Here is a 17,666-nt window from a genome sequence, read left to right as displayed (position 1 = left end):
GTGTAGGCAAGTTCATCTGTGTGCTTAGTGTCTCCAGTCAGAGGACAACTGGGCTGTTCCCATCAGAAGAGTGATCTTGGACTGGTCTTTCACCCAAACTCAGATTGATGTGTCCTCTGGTGCAAGTCTCCCCACATTGGCCAAGACAGGGAAAGAGTGAAGACACTCATCGAAATATACTTCCCATACCACAGATACCTGTCAGAACTAACTACATTGCCTGTGGCTCTTGGCATATAGCAACAGCATGTCTGGGATGGCGTTGCAGAAGCTGTGCCATAAGCACGTGGCAGATGTCACCAATCAGATCTGCTGGTCTTGTTTTCCAGAAGCAGTGCACTCAGCTTGCCCCAACAACATTGCAGAGCCTGGCTGAGCTGTTGTCAGCTTCTGCAGCTGGAGTCTTACTCTGAAACCGCACCACTAGCTGCAGGCATCCTTTGCACAACATCTCCCAGAGGATGTGAGGGACCAAGATCTCAGCTTATACATCTGCATGAATCCATGCAGTTTTGGATAAAGCTATCACAGTTTATATCTGTCTGTCCCATGGAGCTAAGTTCAGGCATAACTGAAGCTCTGACAGCTTGCAGTACTTGAGTGTGGTGACATCAGCTTTGGCCTTGTATCACAAAATCATAGAATTGTTTGAGTTGGAAAGGAATTTTTAAAGTCATCTAATCCAAATCTCCTGCAGTGAACAGGGACATCTACAACTAGATGAGGTTGCTCAGATCCCCACCTAGACAAACCTTGAATGTATCCAGGGACACCAGGTATCCTGCATGTGACATGGTCATACAGAGTCTCCAGGTATTCCATAATTACTACAATATTCTCTTTTTTTTTTTTTTTTTTTTTTTGAGCCTCCAACAAGCAGATGGAGCCTAATTTCTAAAAAGTTCCCCTGAAAAGAAGAGCCCCAGAAGCTACCTGTACACCCATTAGCAGTTGGGAGTCCTCTTCCTAATTTTTCTTTCCAGATTCATCTACCTAAACATATATTTTGACATACAGTAGTATCAAGATCATTATACAGACAGCTGCATTAATACCATACTGTCAAGAGAGGCAACGAAACTCCTCAGACCCAGCCCAACATTTTAACTTGTCTCATATCCCATTTTTCCCTTTTTGTTATTTTTATCCACAGCCAATTCATCACCTCTGGAAGAAAAATGCATGTGAGAAAAAATGATAGTATGGCATTTTGACTCCTTCCAATAGTTGGGAATATGTCTTCAGAAGCACAAAAAAAAAAAAAAACCATGACAGCATAAATACATAAAAGTGGGCTCCAAGGCAAACATTCACAGTGCAGGGGGCACCAATGGATGGAGATCCACAGGAGATGTTTAAATGCAGATTTTATTTCCTATTGAAGCATAAAAGAACAGCCAGTTAATTAGGAGAGCTGGTGGAGACAGATCCCATAAATCAATTGTCTCTGGAGGGGAAAAAAAAAGAAAGAAAAAGACACCATTCCACAATGATTTTCATCAACAACAAGAGATCAAGATTTTTCCCACAGTTAATAATGCTTTATAAAATTACAAGAAAGAATCTCCAAGGAGCGTGGTTGTTTTGTAAAGTCAAACTATGTACTTGAAAAGAGTATCTAGATGAAATTCTAACATAGAGTTCTGACTTCCATGTATCTGTAAGAGAAGGTTTCATAAAAATGATCTGTTAAAGACAGAAAGAGGGGAAATGAAAGAGAAATGTATTCTAAAATATCAATGCTGACCCATTGAGAAGGCTGGTACAGAATTATTTTAATTATTTACAATATTATTGGATTCAACAACATGAAGGTCTCTGGTGTGATTATATGTGATGAATTTTATTAGTGAAACAAAATCTTATTCAGGAAAAGAAAGGAAAAAAAATCGAATGACTGAACATCCACAACCAGAATTCTTGGATGGAAACACGACAAACAAGTGCTTGCCTGCTGTGGATAGAACTGAGGAGAAGGTCTGACAAATAGACGCCAGACTTCAGTAGTCTGTAGTAGTCGAAGCAAAGGCTTGAAGTTGGGACCCAAATGTTAATCCTCACTCTGAGAATCAACCAACTGTATTTTTGAGGAAATTACACTTTCATTTATTAGGCATTTAAGACATGTTTGAGATTAACATAATGGTGTGAATTTCATTGTATCTGGAGATGCGTTGTTTCTTTTGACTCCTGTCTCTGACACATACTTTTGGTAATCAACTTTTGGTAACCAACATCTCAAAGGCTTGCTTTGTTAAAATGGTGATAATATCTCTTTTGCCTATTTAGCACTTAGGCTTCTGACAAGTATTTTCTTCCTGTGACAACTTGTGACACAAAGCGTTTTAAATATTCAGCCTTATTAACAATATAGAGTCCTTATGATTAATGACAGCTCATTAAATTCACTCCATAAGAACTCTGTATTGTTATTTAGACATTGAAACTACAGTATAACCAAAATTCATTACTCAGAAGCATTGCTTAAGACAAACTATTCATATTTTGCATTGAAAACATGCTAGCCAAAAAGCATCACATCTCTCCCTGGCAGGCCAGTGCAGATACAAATGTGTGATCATTTCTCTTCCAGAAAGCAAATTTTATCCTCAGCTCTGTTTCCCTGCACCTCGTATCAGAGCAGACCTGAGGGGGAAATGTTTTGGAGGAAGCCCCCCAGAGCCAGCCTCAGACAGCCCTTGTGTTCATAGATGAGGAAGACAAAGCTCAGGAGAGACTCCTATCTGCAGATTCAAGGCACAGGGAGGAATCAGATGATATCTAGGTCAACAAAGATTTCTGGAAATAGGAGTCAACGCCCCTTAAATTTTAGTCTTCAGTACAGCCAAGAAGCCAGCAGACAACAACTGCAATCAGTTGTTGAGCTTCGTGTCCTATTTGTAAAGCAGATGTCTTGCTGGGAGTGCATGCTGCTGGGTTTCAGCTCCCCTCTGTAATTGAATTTAATGGCAGTGCATCTTGCAGACACTCCAGAACAGGGGGACTGCATGTAATTTGCATTTGTTTCTCTCCTGTAAAAGGGATTAAGGGGGACTAGCTCACAGGAATCCTGCTTGATAAACCTCCTGGTGTTGCTGGCTGGAAAAATAGAGCACTCTCATTCTGCATAAGAACTGGGCAGGCTGCTGCTCCCATGGGGGAAGAAAATAATAATAATTTTTAAAAAACCATCAAACTGACTTTTGTAGTGCAAGAATTTCATCCTTTGCTTTCCTATTTTGACTTCTAAGACACCAGCAGCAAACTGAGTCACAGCAGGCATGGGAAATTGTGCTCTTGGTTGCGCAACATCACTTCTCTCCTGCATCGTGATCTTACGAAATTCAAAAGTGTCATTAAACTCAGCCAGAACCGTATTTTCAAAAGGTCATCTTATACTATGTAAACAAACAGCTTTTAGTCCCAGAACAAGAGATCGTTGTGTAAGATTATGCATCATCGTGACATGTTTCAGACACCATTAATCTGATACCGTAGAATTCCTGAGGAAGAAGCAATGTCCTGATAATGTTCTATTAAAATAAATAAATAAATAAACACAAAAGAGGAAATAAGTCTGGTTTTTACAAAGAATTTCAATTCCAGTGCAGGGTAAGTTTGTGCATTCTCTAAGAAACAGGCCACGAGAAATAGGTCCCAATGAGATGTATGCCAGAGTCCCGAGGGAACTGACTGATGTAGTCACCAAGCCACTCTCGTTGATACTTGAGAAGTCATGGTGGTCCAATGAATTCCCTCGTGACTGGAAAAAAAGACAGTAAGTATCACATCCATTTTTAAGAAGGGTAGAAATGACAACCCAGGGAACAGCCGATCTGTCAGCCTCGCATCTGTGCCAGGGAAGATTACAGAGCACATGCTCCTGGGAGCTATGCTAAGGTATATGGAAGATACAGAAGTTATATGGGATAATCAGTAAGTCCTGCCTGACCAACCAAATAGCCTCTGATAGCATAACTGTGTCAATGGACAAGGGAAGAGCCACTGATGTCATCTATCTGGACTTCACTAAGGCCTTTGACACAGCCCCCCATAACAATCTTCTCTTCAAATTGGAAATATATGGATTTGATGAGTTGACTGTGCAATAGATGAGGAACTGATTGCAAGATGGTATCCACAGAGTGGTGGTGAATGGCTCAATGTTCAGATGGAGATCAGTAATAGATTGTGTTCCTCAGGGGTCAGTACTGGAACTACTGCTGTTTAATGTCTTCATCAATTATATCAACAGTGGGATCGAGTGCAAGTTTAGAAATGACACCAAGCTGTGTGGTGCCGTCAACACGCTGAGGGACAGGATGCCATCCAGAGAGACTTAGATAGGCTCAAGCAGTGGGCCAGGAAAACCTCATGAGGTTCAACAAATCCAAATGCAAGGTCTTGCACCTGGGTCATGGCAATTGCCACTATCAATAAAAGCTGGGGGATGAAATATTGAGCACAGTCCTGACTAAAAGGACTTGGGGGTACTGGTGGATGGCAAGCTGAACTTGAACCAGCAATGTGCCCTCACAGCCCAGAAAGTCAACCACATCCTGAGCTGCATCAAAACAAGCATGGCCAGCAGGGTGAGGGAGGTGATCCTGCTCCTCTGCTCTGCACTGGGGGCAATGAATAAATGAATATGAATAGCACTCCTTACCTGGAGTACTGAGTCCAGTTGTGGAGTCCTCAGAAGAAGAGAGCCATGGACCTGTTGGAGTGTGTCCAGAGGAGAGTCAAAAACATGATCCAAGGAATGGAACACCTCCCCTACTAGGACAGGATGAATGAGCTAGAGCTGTTCAGCCTGGAGAGGAAAAGACTCCATGGGGACCTGATAGTGGCCTTTCAGTAGCTAAAGAGGAGCTAAAGAAAGTAGGGGACAGACTCTTTAGCAGGGGCTGTTGTGATAGGACAAGAAAAAATGGTTTCAGACTAAAAGAGAGGAGATTTACATTGGGTATAAGGAAGAAGTTTTTTACAACAGCGGTAGTGAAGCACATGAACAGGTTGTCTGGAGAGGTGGTGGATGCCCCATCCCTGAAGATACTCAAGGTCAGGCTGGAGGGGACTCTGAGCAACCTGATGTAGCTGTAGGTGTCCTTGTTCACTGCAAGGCAGTTGGAATGGATGACCTTCAAAGGCCCCTTCTAACTCGAATATTTGACTCTGTGATTCTACAATTCTATGAAATGGATTCAAACTTGGGTTACTTGTTCTTTCAAAGCCATCCAAGGTAAGCATGGCACAGCAATGCCTGGTCGATAAGCAGTTCCTGGCCCTCCAGAAATGAGGTGACCCCTCTTCCCTGTCAGCAGGGCAGAAGAGAAGAGCTGATGGTTCTTCCAGCTTCCCACTGCCCTGGTGGCAAAGGCTGTGCGGAAGACCTGCCAAGGAAGTGTCACCCTCTGGGTGTCCCAGCCAGCTCTCTCCACTCTGGGGGATGTTGCTCAGCTTTTGAGTACAGCCAAATAAAGGTTGCTTCAGGTGCCAGCAGATTCCAGGCAATGAACCCGGTACAGAGGGCTGCCTTCACTCACCAGCTGGAGGAGAACACTGCTGCCATTGAAACTGATCGTAAACTATGTAGTATTTACCCAGAAAACCTTTACGGCCTCTTGCTCAAACACATGCACTGTTTCATCTCAAGTTAATACACAAAGATACAGGTCTCTTGAGACACGCACAAAATTTAAATAGCTGGCTCTAGTTTCTCTTCCTAAAACACGAAAGCCCCCAGTTCTACCCTGAGGAGAAACATCTGTAGTTTCAATTCAAAAGGTGAAGAGTCTTGCAGTCTCCAGCAAGCATCTGGCACTACTGGAAGGAAGGCAGCTGCTTCTATGGGAAGCTCTGCAGGACTGTACCTGGCACATTTCTTACTAGAACCCAATCATCCACAAGTCTCTCCTCATTACCACTGCAGGTACGCAGCTCTACACACTTGCTGCTCCCGTCTCGCCCAGCTTTCACCTTCATTCCTGAGGCTATGTCCTCACTTCTTTGTCCTTCTCTCATGCACTATTCCTGTCCCTCTGTCTACCTCCCTTCTTCAGTCTCTTTCATCTCTCATTAGCATCACATCTGCAGCCAAGCTTCACTCTCCCACTCACCCGAAAGGCTGCTTACTTCACTTTGCTCTTTCTTCCCTTGCTTTCCATTGATTTTCCAGTTTCTCTATGTGTAATCCTTTAACCTTTGTCTTCACACTCAGTCACTACGCATATGTATTTTTGCAGTTTCCATCCTGTCATCACTGACTACTTGTATTCTATTGGGGCTCACTCTGAGCTCCTCCCTGCCTTTAATCCACTGGCATAGCTATGATTCTTTCCATTAGACCTTGTTGTCTAAGCCAGATGAAATAGCATCCGTTTTTCATCTGGCTTCTCCACCATGTTTGTATCATTTGGGATTTAAACAGTATGACCACAGCCCCCCTTAGCTTACTGAGACCTGGTGAGTCCCTCCCACATTCCCTGACAAATCTAACCATCAGCAGCTTGTCACCATCATCTCTCATTTTCCACAGGCTTCCAGCCTACAGTATGTTAGGACAGCAGAGTCCCTTGCATCTTCAGCTTGCTGCATTATGAACAAACAATTCAGGGACTTCTTCAAAATTCCCCTTGAGCTTCAGGGCACATTTTCTGCAACTACAAAGAGACTCCCAGGAACTTTACTCTCCATCAGGCTTTTCTTAAAAAATTATCTACTGGAACAAAAATAAGTACAGAAATGAATATAAAATTAATGTTAGGTGAGTCGAGAACACTGAATATCCTTTTGGCTAGCACAGTTTTGTTGCATCCTTATTCCACCCTCATCTCTTTTCTTCACCCATCATCACTCATCATCTTCACCCATCATCTTCTGTCTTGCATTTCTATCACACTTTTTTGGGGAAAGATGCATCTCTTCAAGATGTATATATAGAACCCCATCTTGTGGTTTCCCAGTTTGTGACTGGTGTCCTAGACACTGTCTGACAACAAACACCCCTGCTTCATATCGGAACCTCAACCCCAATGCAAGTCATTTGCATCTGACCACAACTTGTCGCTCCTTGGTGTAGCAAAGTGATGATATCAGTTATTTCCCAGTGATCAAATTTGTTAAAAAAGCATCCAAAATACATCTCAAAGGAAGTTTCATGGCCACTGCTGCATGGCCTTGAAGTGAAAGGAAAGCTTGTTTTCAAAGGTGGTCCCTTCAGTTTAGAATATAACAACAGCGAAGGGGTTAAAGGGCCACATCGGTTCAAAGTGTAAAGAGTAAACTTCAGGTTTCGAGGCTATTGAACGTTGTAATATCAAGTAGACAGCGTACAGGGAAATGTAGCAGTATATCATTCCTGCTTCTGGTTTAAACATTCTGCATTTCTTAATGCCTTACTAATTTCTGAAACTGTAAATACCTTTCCACTTCTTGAAGGGGTTGTACTAGCCCTGCACGCCCATACCTCTAAACAGAGGGTAAAAATCAAACTTGTTTTGAAGACAGACACCATTACTGAGAAAAAACCATCTGCACCGAGCAGGCAGCTCGTGGCAGTAGCAGCACTGGTGATGCTCAAAAAGTAGCGCTCTATATTCATGTTTACATATTGATTGTTTTGAAGCCTCTTTCAGTTCCAGGAATTGTAGATTATAAAAAATGATATATATTTGTGGTTTGGCACCCAAAGAGAGCTTCAACTCAGGCATCACTGCAGGCTGCCAACATCTGCAAATTATTAAACGTTGGTTTTGTTTGGGGCTTTTTTTTTTGAGCCTCAAAATGCAAAACTAACGTCACTGGCTGGTCACACCTACTGTCGGGTAATAGGGTGGAATTTAGGTATGGGAGTTTTGCCAGTGCGGATCACAAAGTTTACTAATAAAAAGGTTTTTATGAAAACACTTGTGCTCTTTGCTGTTGTGCTATGTAGTAAATTCTAGCTGAAACAAACTAGAAAACCTCAGGAAGAAGTTTAAGATTCTCTTCAAAACAGACTGGTGAATAAAGAGCATTGAGATTTCTTTTTAAAACAATCTTCTGCTGAAAATTTACCAGTACCATGATATAATGAAACTTGGCTTTGTCAAAGGAGGAAAACAATCTGTGCAGATGATTTTGGAACCGTATGTGTGAGCAATGGGGAACAGTCTGTCAAAGTGTAGAGTCCTCATTCTTGCTGAAATACTTGGCAATGATCTGTACACAGAAAATCCAATGCCAGAAGAGCTCACCACATGCTTACACAAGCCTGGCAGGTCTTATGACTGACATACAACAGCACAGATGTGTATACAAGGAACCATCCTTAACCAACATCTGTCTCAGACTCAAGTGGCGGGGGGTTGGAACCTGATGGTTCTTGGGGTCCCTTCCAACCCAAGTCATTTTATGAAGTGAGAAGGCATCACCCTAAAGAACTGAGCCACACGCACCTGGCAGTCATAAATACTTGCCTGAAGTACAGGACATGACAACAAGTTATGAAGTGTAAACACAGCAGTTGTAGCACCTTTTTTCTTATTTGCAAAGGATGGAGAGGGAGGTGAATGGGAACACTGTGACACTAACTTTTCTCCTCTTCTTGTCTGTCTAATATCAATATCACAGCAGCAAGTCCTACCAGTATGTATTTCAAACAAAAACGGAACTTCATGGGTCTCAGTGCTTGAATGAAGGCATGCTACTAGTGCAGATAGTCAGGGGTTATTTGGATTTGAGTAACAAGAAAAAAAAAAATTATGCATATTATAATATTGAGTTCAGTCCCTTTGGCTGTTAAATTTCAGGATGCTTTGTTCTCACTGTCATTTTAGATTTACTTAAAAGTTAATGTGTCTGCAGCTTGGATATAGTGCTACCCTGGCACAGGCATTTATGCTGTGGTACAATGAAGCAAAAGCACTATTGTATTTTATATTTATGCCCTGGTTGATTCTGCAATTTCTTTTCTATACAAATTAACCCTAAACCTTCAGTAGCTTCACAGCAGCAAAGATTATTGTTGCTCTGCTGACTGCATGCAACTTTTCAATGGGAAACACTCAAACTACAGTAAAAGATTAAAAAAAAATTAAAAAAATTGGCAATGCCATTTTGAAAAACCCTTACATTGTAAGCCATAGTGAAACAGTCAAATGTGCTGTGGATAAAGACAGACCTGCTAAAAACATACATGCCTGCGTGGCCATGAATATAAGAAACGTTGTCATCACTCAAGACTACAAAAACTGTAACAGGCCTCAGCATCAAGCTCAGATCTCTTCAATATCAGTTGACTAAATAGAGACCAGGATGGTGAAGCCTATTCTCACCACATCTGCTCTGCAACTGATACTTTGCCCATCCAGTTTCCAGTATGAATTTCTCTTTTTCTCTCATCTGCAGAACGAATCACAGGTCAGCACAAACATGAACAAGTTCAATTGACTTCAGAGCTCCCAATTTCTGACCGCTATTTTTTAAAGCTAACACAACAATTTTACAATACAAGATAAACTACTTTTCACTGTCCCTGTTGAAGATGAGCCTTATTCTTTGTCCATCAGTTACTGGGGATATAACCAACTTCCAAGCAGAGGGCTCTGACCTGCATGTGTTGGTCTCTCCACCAAATTAGCACTGCTATAGCAGAGCTGGCAAAGTGCTTTCTCTCAGCTGCCACAGGCCAAATATCTAGCATGCTATTTAATACATCAGACCATAACCTTGAATGGATGTGTCATAAGCCCACACGCTTTTTTGTTACAGGAATAGTAATTGTTGGTGAAAGAGCAAACAACTTCTCGGAGTACAGCAGTTAGACTGAATGGAGCCCTTCATGTTTCAAACATACCACTCAGGAAATGCATACTCACACTGAAATACAGTGTGAGATGGATTGAGGACATGGTGTGACCCAAAACCATCTTCCTCTGTTAAGATGAGAAAAGAGAAGAAATTGCAAGTTCTCAGACCTGTTTGTGCTCTCACCTGCATATGTTTCTCAATGGACTTGATCATATTCTGCAGCCTTCTGCTGCCCTTCCTTTCTTTATCTGCGGTCTTGCCTTTAAAAGACACATAAACTTGCTCCTCTTATAATTCTCTGACACTTAAATTCTCCCTTCCCCATATGGTCTCTGCAAACAGATGGTAAAATAACTTTGCATGAGGCTGTGTACAATAAAATTACCTGTTTGTTTTACAGCCAAGGCCTACCGAGGATCCTAGCTTCAAGGCATGGCGATGGTTGACTGCCTGGACCAAAAGGGAGCAGTGAGCAATGGGAGGACCCCCAGCATGGCTATAGGAGTGGAAAACAGGTTGTTGTGGTGGTCTCATGCCTGTCAGTGCACCCAAAATGGAGAGGTGCCTGGATAAAACCTGGCTTTGCTTGCTGGTCTGTCTGCTCTGCCTAGAGGCTTCTGGCTCTGCCTTTTGAACAGGAAAGTGGGAAGGCTGCTATGGGCAGAACCTGTGACAGCTAAGGAGACCTAGGAAATCCTGCTTTCTCTGCTGAGATAGCTCAAAACAGGAAAGCATTCTTTTCCAAGGACACAGGGATGAGAAATAAGCAAATCAAAGCAAGCAAAACCAAAAGAAACATACAAAAATAGCCCTACACACATCCAAAACATCATTTTTCTTGTACTTCATGAACAAGGAGGATAGGTATTTTGCAAGTCTGACCTGCCCCTGAGGCACTTTGCAAGTTGTTCTTCACTGACCCCATTTAAATGAAATGTTTGGTTACCCTTGCCTCTTTGCTCTTAAAAAGCACTCTCCTACCTTTACTAGAAACAGTCTGTTCAAGTGTCTTGGTCTACCCCACGTTCCAAAAATAGAATGTTTTGGGAGATTTCTGTTCCTGAAAGCCTGTAAGACCTTTCTTTTCAGGGCAAGGTCCATTTTGCCTATTGCAGTTCTCAGCTCGCTCAGGTTTCTGCCTGCCGAGAGAAACTTTGTCTCAAAGCAATCAGAGGGCGGCAGAGCAGTTGACCCGACAACTTGCATGTTATCCACATCATGTGTTTCCAAAGGAAACTCTGTCCGTCATCCTTTCTGTCTCAAGATATGTGGTAAGCAAACATCCCCCAAGTGCTGCCCTTCCCTTCCCCAGTCAGCTGTGGAGGCCAGGTTTGCTCATGTGGTGCTCATCAAGAGGAAGCTCTTCAAAAACTGGGCTGCTGGGGTTCCAGCTTGGAGCACAGCCACAGGGAAAGAAGTTAAAAGCACTCAAAGGAGAATCATGGAAATATAAAAATTCCTGAGCTGAAAAGGACCCACAAGCATTATTGAGTCCAACCTCTGGCTCAACACATGACCACCCAAAAATCAGACTGTATGTCTGAGATGCTCCTTGGACTCCATCACTGGTGGCCGTGCCCACAGCCCCGTGCAGCCCGTTCCCCGCCCACCGCCCTGTGGTGCAGCCCCTTTCCCTGACCCCCAGCTGCCCTCCCCTGACGCAGCTCCATGCCGTTCCCTCGGGCCCTGTCGCTGTCACACAGAGCAGAGCTCAGCGCTGCCCCTCCGCTCCCTGTGAGGAGCTGCAGCCGCCATCAGGCCTCCCCTCAGCTCCTCTGCTCTGCGCTGAGCACAGCGAGGGGCCTCAGCCGCTCCTCACACACCTTGCCCTCAGAGCCTTCACCATCTTTTTAATCCTTCTTTGGATGCTCTCTGACAGCTTTATGTCCTCATGTTGTGGCCCCCAAACCTGCACGCAGTGCTTGAGATGAGGCTGTACCAGCACAGAGCAGAGTAGGACAATCCATTCATCTCACCAAGCTCTGCAGCACACATCCAAGGAGCCACTGACCCAGGTCATGCATCTGCACCTACACAGTGATGTGTACTGACACCTAACTGAAGACCGCGCTGCAGTTTAGATGAAGCTTGTGATTTGCTGCCAGGTCTAGCTGACAGTACTAATGTCTTGCCTTCAGCTACAGTGAACAAAGCTGAAGAAGTATCACAGAAACGCACCTTTGGTGATTTGAAATGAAGGAGAGATCCTGAGCGTGGTCAGACCTCAAGGGGAACATAAGGCAGCTGAAGAAGCCATCCTGTCTTCCACTATGGAGGACAAGTTCTCCTCCCTCAAAGAGCTCCTGCAAGCAGGGTCGTGCTCGCTATTGTCTCACTGGATTGATGGTTAAGCTTTGGATTATTGTGCACTAGGATCGAGAAAGATATGAAACCATAAGAAACACTGAGCTACCAAAATACAGCAAAGGAGATGAAGCAAGAGATGACTGCAATGAGAAGAAAACTAGCAGACAGAAAATAGGCTAGATACAGTTCTGAAAGGGAAAGAAACAGAAAGTTTAGAACTCTTCCTCTGGTTCCTGGTAAAACAACAACAACAAAAGCTGGGATCAGGTGAGATAATCTTCCTTCTAGGTTTATTTCTGTCAGATGGGCCTATTCAGTGAACATCCTTCAACTAAACACTACATGAATTCTCACATTCCCCCCCCTTTCCCCATGCAGCTTTTATGTGAACACTCCACTCCATTTTTCCCCATGGGCATTTTCCATTGGATCTGTTTTTAGTAAAGGCAGCAAATTGTCACAAATGAAACAGCATACAAACAAAAAAGTCTGAACAACATGGGTGCAGTTCACACAGTTCAAGTGTGGGGCAATACAGTTCATTGACCTCTTTATCATAGCCTGTCGTTAGTGGTAAATTATGTAATGTTATCAAGGAAAATGCATTAAACATACAATCAGCTACTGTTTATCTCATGTTCCAAAAGTGCTTGGTCATGTTCAGTATGTCCTAAATTCTTTCATTTTATATGCATAGACACCAGCAGAAACAAACATCAGACATGCACACCTACACGTAATGTAATGGATTCAATCCACTTCTGCCTTCCTTTTTGTTTTCAAGGAAAAAGAAAGGGAAAAAATACTGTGACTGTTCATCAATAATCTCTTGAAAGATGCTTCGTACTTTTGGCATTGCTCTCCCTTCACTCCAGCTGTGCCATTGCCTAGAGCTCCACTTCTCCTGTCATGGCGAAAGCCCACCAAAAGGGAACAGGCCAGCTTGCTCCACTTCAATCAGAGGCAGGGCTCCTGAGTTGTGTGGATATTTGGCATGGTTTTTGGCATGGATTTACTGAGCCTTTAGAGCGACTGAAGGGCATTTGCGTGCTTAGAGGGATGAGTTTGCAACTGAGAACATGTGCAAGGAAGTTACTTGTCCAAAACTCAGAAGATAACAGACATGAGCATCTTGGACCTGAACGTGTAAGCATGAACAGCAAAGTTGATAACCCCAGAACTTGCCACCAGTGCCAAGTATGGAATAAAAGCAGCATCCTCTGTTTCTGTCACCTTTTCCTCCATGCTGGAGATCAGGATATTCGACTGGGAATAAAACCATGTTTCTACAGCCCCAGGAGGCCAGAGCAGGCAGCTCTGGCCCTCCTTGTTTTCAGGCTGTTTCTTCTCCTCCCCATCTTCTCAGAGCCTGTGTCAACAGCCTGATAGAGATGACCTCCTAACCAGCAGGCATTGGAACCACCTGGGAGTGGCTCCTAAACACTCTACCATTTGAAATCATCACCTTCCTTGAAAAGCTTAATGGGACAGGCTGGTTTCCAAGTGGGAAGCTTTGTCCATATGTGGGTTAGCAAGAGGGCAGGGAGGAAACAGGCCTTTACAAAAACAAAAATTCACTTACCCAGCTGTCAGAACTGGGCAAGGTCACTTGCAGCATGTAAGAGGTAAAGCCTAACATAATAGAAGTTAATTTAATACAGAGAAGTGGACTGGGTCACTTGTCTCCAGTAAGGATCTGCTGCCCAGGCACAGTGCTGTCATACATCTGCAGTGCAAGGCAGGACAGATCTTCCATGCAGTGACACGAGATGGACGTGCACATGCTGCAGATAGTTCACCAGGGATGAACAGGACAAGAAAAGAAAAAAAGCAATTCTTGGAAAACAAGAACTGAAACTTTTCTTTTCCTCTGTGGACTAGTTTGGCAATTCGTGCAATATATAATATGAAACATAAAATGTGTTTCTCTCTTTTGACAACTGCTGCTGCACATGTCTGCTCAGATCTATTTCAGGCATCAGTACTTATTTGAGGCAAATCACAGCTCTGTGTAGGTGTGTCAGGGATGATTCAGCAGAGAAGCATGCATTGCTGAAAATGTACTTTGCCTATGGAAAACAGAAATGTTATATACCCCTTTCTAGCCGACTTACCTCTCCCCTCTCTTGCTTACACAAACACATAGTGTGGTTCTGCTCAGTGCTGTAATGAGCTGCTCCTGCCGCTGCTGCAGACAGTCAGCAGTGCTAAAAGCACCACACGACAGCATGAAAGCACCAATGTCTATATGTGTTATAATACTTTCCTTGAACAGCATCAGCTCAGAAGTGGGACAAGAGCAGTTTGGTGGACACAGCTAATGTTTATTTAGGTACATATATATATATATATATATTTATATAAAGAACATTTAATAGCGATAGGCAAATATACTTAAGTAATGCCTTTCACACCAGGAAACCAACATATGAGTTTGAACAATCTGTTAGAATTTCACAGCTTGATTATTAAACCAAATTAACTCCAACAGTTACACAATGTTCTTGCGTGACACATCACACACACCCACATAGATACAAATATTTACTCTCAAGATGAGCTGACCTCTCACAATATATTCTGTACACATAAATTCCATACTGTCCCAATTTAAATGTAAAATATCCCATTTAAAAAGAAGAGCTTTCAGAGAACATACTGAAAATAGCCATTACGTCCACGAAAACATCCCAATACCCAAAATGGAGTTACGTTTAAAAGTGTCTTGTTTATTTAAAGCTCAAATTCTAAAAATAATTTCCACAGTTCTCATTCTGTTTAGATAAAATACTCAATTACTCAAGATGTTTATGGCACTGAAATGAACATTGGCATTTCTTTTAAAAAAAAAACATGCTGTAATGACAACCAAAGATTTAGAAGCCATTTTAATTGCTGAAGTTGACCTCGTTTAAAGGGGTCTTGGAGAAAGACAGGCTTTTAGTGGGGCAGTGATTTAATACACCAAGTCTGCTGTGAGATAAATAAGCAACAGTGCTACTATTTCCCAATATTTTGCCTCTGTAAAATCTCCTCAAGCAGCATCATTAAACGGATCAAGAGGCATGCAGTTGATTTGTCATGGGGCACGCTGAGAGAAATACAGACTTCCGCAGTTTGGTCTTCGTTTGGAGATGCAGAGGGCTCATTTCTTCGATGGAGATGCAAGATAAAGTTGCTTTTGCCATTACCAAAATTAATTTAATGAGGTCCAGGTGTGAAGAGAGTAGAAGCAGTCTCCTTGCCACACTGGAGATCTGGCAGAAGCTTCCGACTGATCAAAAAGCCTGAAAGCAATCGGAGATGCTTCCAACATTTTAAGTCAGTCATAACAGGAGCTTTATCAAATGGCTTCACAGATCTTCTGACCAAACTGACAGGGAAGCTGTTGCTATCTTATCTGGCAGATCATTTTCTGGAGGACAGATAGCACAGCATCATTTTTCCAGTGTTACAAAATTATGAGCTGCTCCCCTGACCTACATTCTGACCTGTTGTTGATATCTGCCTGTGTTTAATAAAGACATAGTGCCTTCCCTTAGGGCAGTCACAGGACTACGGGTGAAATACTTATGTCAGTCTGGGCTCTAGAGCAGACCATTCCCAGAAGAGTAGTTGAATTTTCCAGAGAAGTAGTTGAAGCTTGTCACATGGCTTATGCCAGAATCTGATGACAACAGCTCTGGGCAACCACCTCTACAGTGAAATAATGGGTTTTTCAGATCCGTTTAAAAACCAAGATGAGCAAAAGCAACCAAAAAAAAGCCCCATATTCAGGAAGTGAAATTGTCAGCAGCAGCTCTAAAACTGATCTTTGTTGTTTTTTAATGCTGTTGTTGGTAACATCACAAGTGACCCTGTTGGAGCTCCCGTTGCAGCTGACACCAAAAGAGCCATGAAACCTGGCCAGTGGCTCCAGCACACACATGTCCATGAACACCCATCACAGCCAGCTGCAGGAAGATGCAGCAAGTGAGCACAAACCGTCTCCAGGCCACCCTTCCCCTCATTCAAAATTCCAGATTAATAAGTACTTCATACAGAAGGAAAAATTCCTAACTGTGACTCATAGGATTATTATTTTTTGTTTATAAGACACACCTGCTAATTTTACTCTGGATACAGGCACACATCGTGAACCACAGGCACGTGACCAACGTCAGTAAAGCTACTATTGTGCATAACACAGCTTGATTAATTGATTGAATTTTCCTTCAGAATTTGCAGGGACAGCCCCTTAGTATGTTATTAGATAGCTACCTAACACAAGAGAAAGAAGTTGCAGGAAGGGCCTCTGGTGGTGCCTTGGACTGGGACAGATGCAGAACTGAGCTGTATGAAAGCTGCTGTGAACCTAAGGGCAGGCACTATCCTCAGCCAGTGCCCACAAACACTGTGACACCAGTGGGAGTCCCTCAGCAGATGGCAGCGGGCGTTAGAACCAAGGCATCTGTAGCTGCAAAAATAAATCCCAGCTGGCATTTTGTGCCCAGCTTTTCATCCAGCAAGATCACAGGGCACTTTGCAGGCTGGTTGAGGTCCAGAGAGCGTGCAGCCTCATGCAATGGGAAAGGCTACCTCCCGGATCTATCCTTTGCAGAGACAAAGCACTCCAGCAGAATAGAAGGGCCATCAAGTGGGTGGAAAGGCGCCTGCTGCCTTGTGAATGTAAATGAGAATCAGACCCAACAGCCTTTATACAACACAGTCACCCTCTGCAGTAGTGCAGAGCCAAATGAGAATCCAACTGAAATAACAGGGATTTAGGCAACCAGAACATTTGAAAGCAACAATATGACTAACTGCATCAAGACGAGGACTAATGCCTGCAGATCTGCCAGACCCAAAGAAAGAATGGGAAAAAAAAAAAACCAAACAAACAGCAATAGCACAAAAATCGTGACCCACAGCTCAAGTCTTGAGCTTTCTAAAACTTAATACTGTTCTGTTAATTCCGTTTATTAACTCTGCATGCATATTGCGGTCATCAATTTGGGCTTTTTCCCATGAACACAAGATCTGAAAACGTCGTGTTGCAAAAAGAGACATCTGTGCAGCCAGCCACCTATCTCAGCTCCCTGAAAACAGCATCAGTTGCTCCGTGAGTCTTGACATGATGCTGGAATTGGCCACGTAGCCCTGGCACTACTTGCAAAGCCTCTCCTGAGCCCCTTCACAAACCTTCACTTGTCCGTGTTCTTACTGGTAGTTGGAGGTCAGACTTCTGCCTAGTAACCGTTCTTTCCCGCTTTTTACCTTACCTCTGAAATGAATGAGAAAAAAACAGTAGAGGAAAGCTTGGATGCCTGCTGTGAGGCAACCTGAAGATGTTTAATGGAGGGAGCTCAATAGGAGAATCCGCCTTGGTGTAGAAGAGAGACAGCAGAGACAAACGCTCTGGAGCATCTCTCTTGAGGGTCTTTGTTGAGATTGCCTGCTAGCATGACCAAGCCTTCAAACTGCTTCATTCTTGTGCTGGCTTCTCTATTAAGTCTGGAAAACCCAACGTTAAGACGTAGCCCTTCAGCCCATCTGGCCCAGGCAGTGAGCATTTACATGGCAGGTTC

Source organism: Tetrao urogallus, assembly GCF_951394365.1.
Source record: "Tetrao urogallus genome assembly, chromosome: 1".
Classification (NCBI taxonomy): Eukaryota; Metazoa; Chordata; class Aves; order Galliformes; family Phasianidae; genus Tetrao; species Tetrao urogallus.
Note: the sequence above shows the minus strand (reverse complement) of the source record.